Source organism: Bufo bufo, chromosome 2 (genome assembly GCF_905171765.1).
Source record: "Bufo bufo chromosome 2, aBufBuf1.1, whole genome shotgun sequence".
Taxonomy (NCBI): domain Eukaryota; kingdom Metazoa; phylum Chordata; class Amphibia; order Anura; family Bufonidae; genus Bufo; species Bufo bufo.
Window position 1 is genome coordinate 238,767,894 of NC_053390.1, and position 13,747 is coordinate 238,781,640.

Sequence of the window (13,747 nt, forward strand, 5' to 3'; positions counted from 1 at the left end):
TTTGGGGGTATTGGGGAGCACTATTACTATGGGGGACTATCTTTATGGTACTCATTTTTCTTCAGGATAATATTTGGGGGTATTGGGGAGCACAGTGAGCAGCAGGGTAACAATGGGGGAATCCAGGTTGGAAGATGATGATAGAAAAGTAAGGGAGCTAAGATGTCTGTGTGTCACACTCTGCAGAGACGAGGTGTGGCTGAAAAAAGTTGTCCAGACCAAATAGAGAAGATGATGACAGAGAATATCTACATCAGAGGAGACTTCACCTGAGAGGCACTGGATGTGACAGGTATGTGCTACTGTATAGCAAGTACAGCAAAATGCACTGTGTGGGGAGAGGGGGGCGACTTAGAGAACTGGGCCATATTCATTGGGGCTTGGGCCCCGGATCTTTTGAGACCCTAGCAACGACCCTGATGTGGACAGTACAAAAAATTTGTCCAGCAAGGGCACACGGCTTATGAAATCTAGCAAACAGCAGTAAATATCAACATAGACCATATTAGTATATTCCATATATTCATCTTATATACACTTTGATCAAAAGTAGCCAGAAAGTGACCAAACCCCTTAATATATAAATATATGTTACTTAAAGGGGTCATTCCATGGTTCATGTAAAACAAGAAATTCAGACATCATAGAGTACATGACAATCCTCAGCAAAAGTTAGAACCAACCCTGTACCTCACATAAATCCAGAGAACCCCCTTTCCTTCCCTCTTATTGCTCCAATGAATTTGCGGTGCGGACGGATCACGGACCCATTCAAGTTTAATGTGTCTGGATCCACCTGTGGCAACTGCGCGGATGGTGCCCGTGCATTGGCGACCGGAAATTGCCACACATTTGTGTGCATAAGCCCTAAATCAAATACTATAGACTGACGATAATTAGGAACTACAACTGATAATTAAATGGTCAGTGAAAGGCTATGACTCCATGAATATTCAACTAATTTAGGCTAGGTCTACAAGATGACATTTGTCGCGCGACAGATAGGGCACAACTACACTGCAACATTTGTTGCGCGGCATTTTGCTGCACCAATGTCGCGAGACAATTTTTATAATGGCAGTCTATGGTGTCGCACTGCAACATGCTGTGACTGCGACGCGACAGTCGCAGAAAAATCCATCTCAAATGGATTTTCTGCGACTGTCGCAGCATGTTGCATGTTGCAGTGCGACACCATAGACTGCCATTATAAAAATTGTCGCGCGACAAATGTCGTCGTGTAGACCTAGCCGTAATCAGTGGAATGTATGCAGATACCAAAGGAATTATAAGACAAGTGAAACTTAGAAAAAAAGATACTTCTTTGTACAAGAACTTCACATTATATATCTATAGCAGGTCAAGGGCCCTGGTTAAAAGAAATCCCAGCACACAATCCAGAAAACAATCTTTTCTGGTTTGCACAGATATTTTAGGTTAAAATTTTGCAGATGGCACTTCTTCCAAACAATTCTTAATGGCTAAAAAAGTGGAATTACCGGTATACTCATATATAAGATCATACAGTATGTGTAATAGACATGGCTTAATTGACATAGATGCACTTGGAGAAAGTGCTCCAGGCCCTACTGTGTACAATACTTGGGGGATGGGGTCACATAAATTAAATTTATCCAGCACTCTGAGGCCTCATGCATGCGAACGTATTTTCTTTCCATGTCCCTTCCGTTTTTCTTTTTACGGACCGTATACAGAACCATTTATTTCAATGGGGCCGCAAGAAAAACTGAAATTACTCCGTGTGCATTCCGTTTCCGTATGTCCATATTTCCGCAAAAAAATAGAACATGTTCTACTATTGTCTGCATTACGGACAAGGATAGTACTGTTCTATTAGGGGCCAGCTGTTCCGTTCCGCAAAATACGGAATGCACACGGACATCATCTGTATTTTTTGTGGATACGTTTTTTGCGGACCGCAAAATACATATGGTAGTGTGCATGAGGCCTGAATCCGTGTGCAGCTACTGTGCTGACCCGCACAGGTAGCATCTGCATCACATATTGCACCATGCTGTCATGCTCACATGATGGGCTCACTGCTCTGTGGGTTTTGGCCACCGACCACCTCCTGCCACACATGAGTTTGACTCCTTCATGCCACCCAGCCATCTCTCCTTTGATTGTCCTCCAAGGTGTCAGTGCGCTGAGCTTCTAGCTTGCTGACCTGTTTTTCTAGCCTTCCGTCCTACTAGGTGCCTTCTCTGCTCCTCCTCATCACAAGCCAAACCACAATATGGTCATGTGGGTAAGTGTAGGTCATTCCCCTATACCAGTCCACTGTCCAGCCAGATCCTGCGCATTCATGTTGGTGCTGCCCCGCCCACACTAATTATTTAAAGGGGGTCTCTGGGAATCATGAAAATAAAGTTACTGAAATTACTTAAATATTACTTTATGATAAATATATTCCCAAATACCTTTCATTATTTATAATGTCTAGAGATTACTCATCAGGGGAAATAAAATGGACACGTCCTATTAGTGCATACAAAACCTGTCCTAATCACATAGCAGTACAAGTTACTTCAGAACACTGAGCTAAAGAGCTGCCTCATCCTCCTCTCTGCTCAGCTTGTCAGGGATTATGATCCTGAATACAGCTTAATATGATCTTTAGCATAATGTCTGTATGAATTGAGTTTATGAGGAGACGTGACGTACAGAGAGGAGGTGAGGTGATGATAATGAGCATCAGTCACAATTACCACAGCCCCACATTACCACAGTCTGTCCTGTTTGCCCTCTCTGTACTTCATGTCTCCTCATCAACTAAATACCTATAGCTGTATTGAGGATCATAATCCATGACAAGTAGGAGAGGAGGATGAGGCAGATCATTAGCTTAGTGTTCTAAAGTAATTTATCCTGCTGTGTGATTAGGACAGGTTTTGTGTGTACTAATAGGATGGTGGCCATTTTATTTTTCCTAATGATTTCTCCCTAGACCAAACAAGCCATTATAACTAATGAAAGTATTTTTGAATATATTTATACTACAGTAATATATAAGTATCTTCATTTTCTTAATTCCTGGAGAACCTCTTTAAGTGGTCATTCATGGGTACTATTTTCTTTGGCACCAAGTGCTTAAGGCTGACACAGTGTTTGGAGTTGGGCACACTCAGTCTGCTTGCTTGTGCCCCCCACAAGGTATTTAAGATGTTCTCCATGGACGCAATTTTCTTTTGAGGCAAGTGTCTGACAGAGGTGATTGGAGGCGGGGCCTCCTGCTGTGTAGGCTGTGCTGTGTTACTGCTCACCCCATACCTAGGTGTTCCAGGGGCAGATGGGCGGTAATACTATATTGCTGCTAGGCCAACCAGACAATATATAGCAGGCTGAATTTGTATAGGTTTTGCTCCAAAATTCCTCTGGGTAGGAGTGCAGAGCCACCTCCCATTGCTTTGCCGTTCATTTAGCCATTGTTTATTGCCACAGCCATAAACCACAGCCTCCCATTAAGGCAATGGGAGGCAGTTTTGCACTTTGCACCAAATTCAGCCTGCAGAAAACTCAGTCTGAGCGGCCACTAACAGTAGTAGCAACAGCCAGGGCAAGGGCATGCAGATTGATGGACTTTTTATGCCCTCTTTCTTTAGGGTCATGTTATGTGGAAAAATATATTTAAAGGTGATGTGCAAGATAATTGAAAACAGTAAGCAAGCAGCTTCAGGCATACCAGACCAGGGCTGCAAGGAATTTTGCTTGGCACTGGAGAAAGGGCTGAGTATACCCTGATTTTTTTTATTTTAGGCTATTGTTTGGCAGGTCCAAGATTTCAATTATCTCAGACATCTTCATTAAAAATAGATTTACCACATTACATGACCACAAAGAGGTCATAAAAAGACCCTCCTGCTTATCTGATTTTAATGACCTATCCTTACTATGGATGAGAGAACGAGTTCGGATCGAACAAGGTTGGGTCCAAACTTTTTGGACGCCAGACAAACCCATATATTTTCAGGGTTGTTTTGGACAACTCCACTTAAATGGTGTGTAGCACCATTTTAGTGCACATTTTGGCAGAAAAGAAGTGCTAGGGAGGAGAAAAAATTCCTTTTTTTGTGGGGTTCAATTTTATTAAGCTGCATATATATATATGATTACTGCACCAATACCCATGGTGTAGAAACAATCTACCAGTGTCTATTGGCCTCAATCGTCTATTTACGTTTATATTCAGTTTCCACACGGTTGGAGTTAAAAAAAAATTGGGCATTGTTAAATTTCATTAAACCAGCATATACTGTATATGTGATTACTACAACACACAAGCTATAACAGCAATCTACCAGTGTGTATTAACGAGAAATTCAAGCCTCAATTGTATATATTCAGTTTCCACATGGTTGCAATAAAAAAAATTTTTATAAGAGGGTTCAATTTAATTAAGCTGCAAATATACATGATTACTGCAGCTATACAAAAGGTATAGCAGCAATCTACATGTGTGTATTAATGAGAAATTGAGTGTCAAGCCTCAATCATCCATTTACGTATATTCAGTCTCCACATAGTTGCAATAAAATATTTTTTGGGGAGGGTCCACTTTTATTAAGCTACATATATACGTGATTACTGCAGCAATAGACAAGGTGTAGCAGCAATCTACCTGTGTGTATTAATGACAAATTGAGCATTAGGCCTCAATATATTCAGTTTCAATAAGGCCACAAATTTTTTGGGGGAGGGTTCAATTTAATCAAGCTGTATATATACATGATTACTGCTGCAATACCCAAGGTGTGGCAGCAATCAAGCAGAGCATATTAAGGTGAAATTGAACGTCAAGCCTCAATCGCCTGTTTATGTATTTTCAGGTTCCACATTTTTTGGGATTGTTAAATTTAAGTAAAGCAGCATATATATATGTGATTACTACAAGACACAGGGTAAGACAGCAATCTACCTGTGAGTGATAACGATAAATTGAGTATCAGACCTCAGACGTTCGTTTCCATGAATTCTACTTCGACATGGTTGGAATTTAAAAAAAAATTGGAACTTGTTCAATTTAATTAAGCCAGCATATAGGTGATCAACATCAATACACAGTCCAGCACATAAAAGTATCTGTGAGGGATAACAAAAAAGCTTTTTATTTCACAAACACATTTCTAATAATTTTTTTTTATTGGCCACCTATTATATTTAAGCTTACAGCCTGAATATGTGATTACTACATATATATACACTATATAGTGCATTTGTTTTCTGCAGCAGTTGTGTGCGGTTCTGCTGCGATACCGCAGCTATACAGAGGGACAAACACTATTGGAACAACTAATTGCAACTAGTGTGATATACCAGTTGCCTTTCCAAAAAACTGATTGAGGCATGGGTGTGACATACCTATAATATAATTTCATATAGTGCATTTGTATTGTGCAGCAGTTGTGTGCTGTTCTGCTGAGATACCGCAGCTATACAGAGGGACAAACACTATTGGAGCAACTAATTGCAACTGTTGTGATATACCAGTTGCCCTTCAAGAAAATTGATTCAGGCAGGGGTGTTATACAGTCCTGATCAAAAGTTTAAGAGCACTTGAAATATGGCAAAAAATCATATTTTACATTGTTGGATCTTAACAAGGTTCCAAGTAGAGCTTCAACATACAACAAGAAGAAATGAGAGTGAGACAAAATATTTTTTGAGCATTCAATTAATTGAAAATAACAATTAAACTGAAACAGGCTGTTTTTCAGCTGATCCAAATTTTAGGACCACATGCCTTTAAAAGGCCAAATCTGTGCAAAGATGTGGATTCATTGTCATTTTATGTCTGGTAGTCACACGTTGTGATGGCAAAGGCAAAAAAACTCTCCCTTTTTGAATGTGGTTGGGTTGTTGAACTGCATAAGCAGGGTCTCTCACAGCGCGCCATCGCTGCTGAGGTGGGACGCAGTAAGACAGTCATTTGGAATTTCTTAAATGATCCTGAGGGTTATGGAACAAAAAAGGCAAGTGGAAGGCCTAAAAAATTTTCATCAGCACTGAGCCGGAGGATTCAATTGGCTGTCCGTCAAGACATTGGACGATCCTCGACCCAAATTAAGGCCCTTACTGGTGCTGACTGCAGCCCCATAACCATCAGACGGCATCTGAGACTGAAGGGCTTCAAAAACAAAAAACGTCTTCAAAGACCTCGTCTCCTTGAACCCCACAGAACTGCTCGTTTGGACTTTGCAAGAGAGCACCAAACATGGGACATTCAAAGGTGGAAGAAAGTTTTATTCTCTGATGAGAATTTTTTTTACCTTGATGGTCCTGATGGTTTCCAACGTTACTGGCATGACAAGCAGATCCCACCTGAGATGTTTTCTACGAGCCACAGTGGAGGGGGCGCCATAATGGTCTGGGGTGCTTTTTCCTTCAGTGGAACAATGGAGCTTCAGGAAGTGCAGAGGCATCAAACGGCCGCTGGCTATATCCAGATGTTGCAGAGAGCATTTCTCATGACTGAGGGCCCTTGTCTGTGTGGTAACGACTGGGTTTTTCAACAGGACAACACTACAGTACACAATGCCCGCAGGAGAAGGGACTTCTTCCAGGAGAATAACATCACTCTTTTGGCCCATCCTGCGTGTTCCCCTGATCTAAATCCAATTGAGAACCTTTGGGGATGGATGGCAAGGGAAGTTTCCAGAAATGGACAACAGTTCCAAACAGTAGATGGCCTTCTTGCGGCCGTCTTCACCACTTGGAGAAATGTTCCCACTCACCTCATGGAAACGCTTGCATCAAGCATGCTGAAACGAATTTTTGAAGTGATAAACAATAACGGCGGAGCTACTCATTACTGAGTTCATGTTTTAAAGTTGGATTTCTGTTTTGGGGGGACTTTCATTTTTTTTGGGGGGGTTTAGGTTTTTTTTGGAGGTGTGGTCCTAAACTTTTGATCAGCTGAAAAACAGCCTGTTTCAGTTTATTCGTTGTTTTTTAAAAGCCTTCTGTCACCCCACTAAAGTAATTTTTTTTCTTTTGGCTACTTATATTCCTTATACTGCGATATCTCAATATATAATGCTCTTACTCATTTTCGTTCAGTAGTTTCTTCTAAAAACTGACTTTTATCATATGTAAATTACCTCTCTACCAGCAAGTAGGGCAGCTACTTGCTGGTAGCAGCCGCATCCTCCTTTCATAATGACGCCTCCTCCTCATGTTGATTGACAGGGCCAGCGAACGCGCTCGTCCTCTGAGTGGCCCTGTCTGCGTTTTAAATCTCGCGCCTTCGCCGTACCAGTCTTCAGTCGGCGCAGGCGCACTGAGAGGAGGACGCTCGCTCGGCCGCTCCATCCTCAATGCGCCTGCGCCGATGACATAACATCTACACCCGGCGCAGGCGCACTGAGGAAGGAGCGGCCGAGCGAGTGCCCTCCTATCAGTGCGCCTGCGCCGACTGAAGACCGGTACGGGGAAGGCGCGAGATTTAAAACGCAGACAGGGCCAGTCAGAGGACGAGCGCGTTCGCTGGCCATGTCAATCAACATGAGGAGGGGGCGTCATTATGAAAGGAGGATGCGGCTGCTACCAGCAAGGAGCCGCCCTACTTGCTGGTAGAGAGGTAATTTACATATGATAAAAGTCAGTTTTTAGAAGAAACTACTGAACGAAAATGAGTAAGAGCATTATATATTGAGATATCGCAGTATAAGGAATTTAAGTAGCCAAAAAAAAAATATTACTTTAGTGGGGTGACAGAAGCCCTTTAAATTGAATGCTTAAAAAATGTTTTGTCTCACTCCCATTTCTTCTTGTTGCATGTTGAAGCTCTACTTGTTAAGATCAAGCCATGCTAAATATGATTTTTTGCCATTTTTCAAGTGGTCTTAAACTTTTGATCAGGACTGTATACCTATAATATTCTTTCTATATAGGGCATTTGGGTAATGTAGCAGTTGTGCACGGCTCTGCTGAGATACTGCAGCAATACAGAGAGAACAACTAACAACTAACTTCAACTGGTGTGATATACCAGTTGCCCCCAAAAAAACTGATTGAGGCAGGGGTGTGATATACCTATAAAATACTTTCTATATAGTGCATTTTTATATTGTGTAGCAGTTGTGTGCGGTTCTGCTGCGATTCCGCAGCTATACAGAGGGACAAGAGCTATTGGAACAACTAATTGCAACTTGTGTGATATACCAGTTGCCCCCCTCAAAAAACTGAATGAGGCAGGGGTGTTATATACCTATAATATACTTTCTATTCAGTGCATTTGTATTTTGTAGCAGTTGTGTGCGGTTGTGCTGCGATACCGCAGCTATACAGAAACACAAACGCAAGTGTAACAACTATTTGCAACTGGTGTGATATATCAGTGTCCCCCCAAAAAAACTGATTGAGGCAGGCATGTGATATACCTATAATATACTTTCTATATAGTGCATTTGTATTGCGTAGCAGTTGTGTGCGGTTCTGCTGATATACCACAGATATACGGAGGGACAAATGCTATTGGAACAACTAATTGCAACTGTTGTGATATATTTTAGTTGCCCCCCAAGAAAATTGATTGAGGCAGGGGTGTTATATACCAATTATATTCTTTCTATATAGTGAATTTGGTTAATGCAGCAGTTGTGTGCGGCTCTGCTGAGATACTGCAGCAATACAGAGAGACAATTGCTATTGGAACAACTAATTTCAACTGGTGTGATACACCAGTTGCCCACCAAAAAAACTGATTGAGGCAGGGGTGTTATATACCTATAATATACTTTCTATATAGTGCATTTGTATTGTGCAGCAGTTGTGTGCGGTTCTGCTGATAACGCAGCTATACGGAGGGATAAACGCTATTGGAACAACTAATTGCAACTGATGTAATATACCATTTGCCTCCCCAAAAAAAACTGATTGAGGCAGGGGTGTTATATACCTAAAATATACTTTCTATATAGTGCATTTGTATTGTGCAGCAGTTGTGTGCGGTTCTGCTGCGATACCGCAGCTATACAAAGGGACAAACGCTATTAGAACAACTAATTGCAACTAGTGTGATATACCAGTTTCCCCCACGAAAAAATGATTGAGGCAGGGGTGTGATATACTTATAATTTACTTTCTATATAAAGAATTTGTATTGTGCAGCAGTTGTTTGCGGTTCTGCTGCGTTACCGTAGCTATACAGAGGGACAAACGCTATTGGAATAGCTAATTGCAACTGTTGTGATATACCAGTTGCACCACAAAAAAACTGATTAAGGCAGTGGTGTGATATATAATTTCATATAGTGCACTTGTATTTTGCAGCAGTTGTGTGCGTTTCTGCTGAGATACCGCAGCTATATAGAGGGACATACGCTATTGGAGCAACTAATTGCAACTGGTGCGATATACCATTTGCCTTCCCAAAAACTGATTGAGGTAGGGGTGTGATATACCTATAATATACTTCCTATATAGTGCATTTGTATTGTGCAGCAGTTGTGTGCGGTTCTGCAGCTATACCACAGCTATGCAGAGGAACAAACGCTATTGGAACAACTAATTGCAACTGGTGTCGTATAACAGTTGCCCCCCAAAAAAACTGATTGAGGTAGGGGTGTGATATACCTATAATATACCTTCTATATACTGCATTTGTATTGTGCAGCAGTTGTGTGCGGTTCTGCTTCGATATCGCAGCTATACAGAGGGACAAATGCTATTGGAGCAACTAATTGCAATTGGTGTGATATACCAGTTGCCCCCCCAAAAAACTGATTGAGGCAGGGGTGTGATATACCTATAATATACTTTCTATATAATACATTTGTATTGTGCAGCATTTGTGTGTGGTTCTGCTGTGATACTGCAGCTATACAAATTGACAAACGCTATTGGAACAACTAATTGCAACTAGTGTGAAATACCAGTTGCCCCCCAAAAAAACTGATTGAGGCAGTGGTGTGATATACTTATAATTTACTTTCTATATAAAGAATTTGTATTGTGCAGCAGTTGTTTGCGGTTCTGCTGCGTTACCGTAGCTATACAGAGGGACAAACGCTATTGGAATAGCTAATTGAAACTGTTGTGATATACCAGTTGCACCACAAAAAAACTGATTAAGGCAGTGGTGTGATATACCTATAATATACTTTCTATATAGTGCATTTGTGTTGTGCAGCAGTTGTGGGCAGTTCTGCTGCGATACCGCAGCTATATAGAGGGACAAACGCTATTGGAACAACTCATTTCAACTAGTGTGATATACCAGTTGCTCCCCACAAAAAAACTGATTGAGGCAGGGGTTTGATATACCTATAATATAATTTCATATACTGCATTTGTATTGTGTAGCAGTTGTGTGCTGTTCTGCTGAGATACCGCAGCTATACACAGGGACAAACGCTATTGGAGCAACTAATTGCAACTGGTGTGATATACCATTTGCCTTCCAAAAAAACTGATTGAGGCAGGGGTGTGATATACCTATAATATAATTTTTATATAGTGCATTTGTATTGTGCAGCAGTTGTGTGCAGTTCTGCAGCGATACCGCAGCTTTACAGAGGGACAAATGCTGTTGGAACAACTAATTGCAACTGGTGTCATATAACATTTTCCCCCCAAAAAAACGATTGAGGCAGGGGTGTGATATACCTATAATATACTTTCTATATAGTGCACTTGTATTGTGCAGCAGTTGTGTGCAGTTCTGCTGAGATACAGCAGCTATACAGAGGGACAAACGCTATTGGAACAACTAATTGCAACTGGTGTGATATACCAGTTGCCCGCCCAAAAAAAATGATTGAGGCAGGGGTGTGATATACCTATAATATTATTTCTATATAGGGCATTTTGGTAGTGCAGCAGTTGTGTGCAGCTCTGCTGAGATACCGCAGCTATACAGAGAGACAAATGCTATTAGAACAACTAATTGCAACTGGTTTATTATACCAGTTGCCCCCCCCAAAAAACTGATTGAGGCAGAGGTGGTATATACCCATAATATACTTTCTATATAGTGCATTTGTATTGTGCAGCAGATGTGTGCGGTTCTGCTGAGATAACGCAGCTATACGGAGAGACAAACTCTATTTAAACAACTAATTGCTACTTGTGTGATATAGTAAATTCCCCCCCAAAAAATCTGATTGAGGCAGGGGTGTGATATACCTATAATATTCTTTCTATATAGTTCCTTTGTATTGTGCAGCAGTTATGTGCGGTTCTTCTGCGATAACGCAGCTATACAGAGGAACAAACGCTATTAGAACAATTAAAAGCAACTAGTGTGATATACCAGTTGCCCCCCAAAAAACTGATTGAGGCAGTGCTTTTATATACCTATAATATACTTTCTATATAGTGCATTTGTATTGTGCAGCAGTTGTGTGCGGTTCTGCTGAAGTACCGCAGCGATACAGAGGGACAAACGCTATTGGAACAACTAATTGCAACTGGTGTGATATACCAGTTGCCCCCTAAAAAACAGATTGAGGCAGGTTTGTGATATACCTAAAATATACTTTCTATATAGTGCATTTGTATTGTGCAGCAGTTGCATGTGGTTCTGCTGCGATATCGCCGCTATACAGAGGGACAAACGCTATTGGAACAACTAAATGCAGCTAGTGTGATATACCAGTTGCCCCCCCCAAAAAACTGATTGAGGCAGGGGTGTGATATACCTATAATATACTTTCTACAGGGAGTGCAGAATTATTAGGCAAGTTGTATTTTTGAGGATTAATTTTATTATTGAACAACAACCATGTTCTCAATGAACCCAAAAAACTCATTAATATCAAAGCTGAATATTTTTGGAAGTAGTTTTTAGTTTGTTTTTAGTTTTAGCTATTTTAGGGGGATATCTGTGTGTGCAGGTGACTATTACTGTGCATAATTATTAGGCAACTTAACAAAAAACTAATATATACCCATTTCAATTATTTATTTTTACCAGTGAAACCAATATAACATCTCAACATTCACAAATATACATTTCTGACATTCAAAAACAAAACAAAAACAAATCAGTGACCAATATAGCCACCTTTCTTTGCAAGGACACTCAAAAGCCTGCCATCCATGGATTCTGTCAGTGTTTTGATCTGTTCACCATCAACATTGCGTGCAGCAGCAACCACAGCCTCCCAGACACTGTTCAGAGAGGTGTACTGTTCTCCCTCCTTGTAAATCTCACATTTGATGATGGACCACAGGTTCTCAATGGGGTTCAGATCAGGTGAACAAGGAGGCCATGTCATTAGATTTTCTTCTTTTATACCCTTTCTTGCCAGCCACGCTGTGGAGTACTTGGACGCGTGTGATGGAGCATTGTCCTGCATGAAAATCATGTTTTTCTTGAAGGATGCAGACTTCTTCCTGTACCACTGCTTGAAGAAGGTGTCTTCCAGAAACTGGCAGTAGGACTGGGAGTTGAGCTTGACTCCATTCTCAACCCGAAAAGGCCCCACAAACTCATCTTTGATGATACCAGCCCAAACCAGTACTCCACCTCCACCTTGCTGGCGTCTGAGTCGGACTGGAGCTCTCTGCCCTTTACCAATCCAGCCACGGGCCCATCCATCTGGCCCATCAAGACTCACTCTCATTTCATCAGTCCATAAAACCTTAGAAAAATCAGTCTTGAGATATTTCTTGGCCCAGTCTTGACGTTTCAGCTTGTGTGTCTTGTTCAGTGGTGGTCGTCTTTCAGCCTTTCTTACCTTGGCCATGTCTCTGAGTATTGCACACCTTGTGCTTTTGGGCACTCCAGTGATGTTGCAGCTCTGAAATATGGCCAAACTGGTGGCAAGTGGCATCTTGGCAGCTGCACGCTTGACTTTTCTCAGTTCATGGGCAGTTATTTTGCGCCTTGGCTTTTCCACACGCTTCTTGCGACCCTGTTGACTATTTTGAATGAAACGCTTGATTGTTCGATGATCACGCTTCAGAAGCTTTGCAATTTTAAGAGTGCTGCATCCCTCTGCAAGATATCTCACTATTTTTGACTTTTCTGAGCCTGTCAAGTCCTTCTTTTGACCCATTTTGCCAAAGGAAAGGAAGTTGCCTAATAATTATGCACACCTAATATAGGGTGTTGATGTCATTAGACCACACCCCTTCTCATTACAGAGATGCACATCACCTAATATGCTTAATTGGTAGTAGGCTTTCGAGCCTATACAGCTTGGAGTAAGACAACATGCATAAAGAGGATGATGTGGTCAAAATACTCATTTGCCTAATAATTCTGCACGCAGTGTATATAGTGCATTTGTATTGTGCAGCAGTTTTGTGCTGTTCTGCTGCGATACCGCAACTGATTGCAACTGTTGCCCCAAAAAAATTGATTAAGGGGTTTTATATACCTGCTTCCAGCAAATAATCATTAAGGGGTTCTATATACTGTACCTGCTGCCACAAATACTGCTCTTCTATAGGGACTTTGTTACAGGGTCATTTTGAAAATGACAGGCAGAGGAAGAGGCAGGCTATTCTGCATGGGTGGTAGGGGTCAGGCAGGTGTATCATGCCGGAGCCTAAGTGGGAAGTTAGAAAAGGTGAGTGCAATTACGTCAAAGGACGTGCTAGAGTTGGTTGAGTGGCTCACTCAGCGTTCCGCTTCTGCACCCTCCTCATCCTCTGTATCTGCACCCTCCTCACTTTCTGCTGTGTGCACCCCCAAAGACGACACCACCACCACCACCACCACCATTGCCTCTCCACTCGAGTCAGAGGAATTATTTTCCCATCCATTCCCAGACCTTAC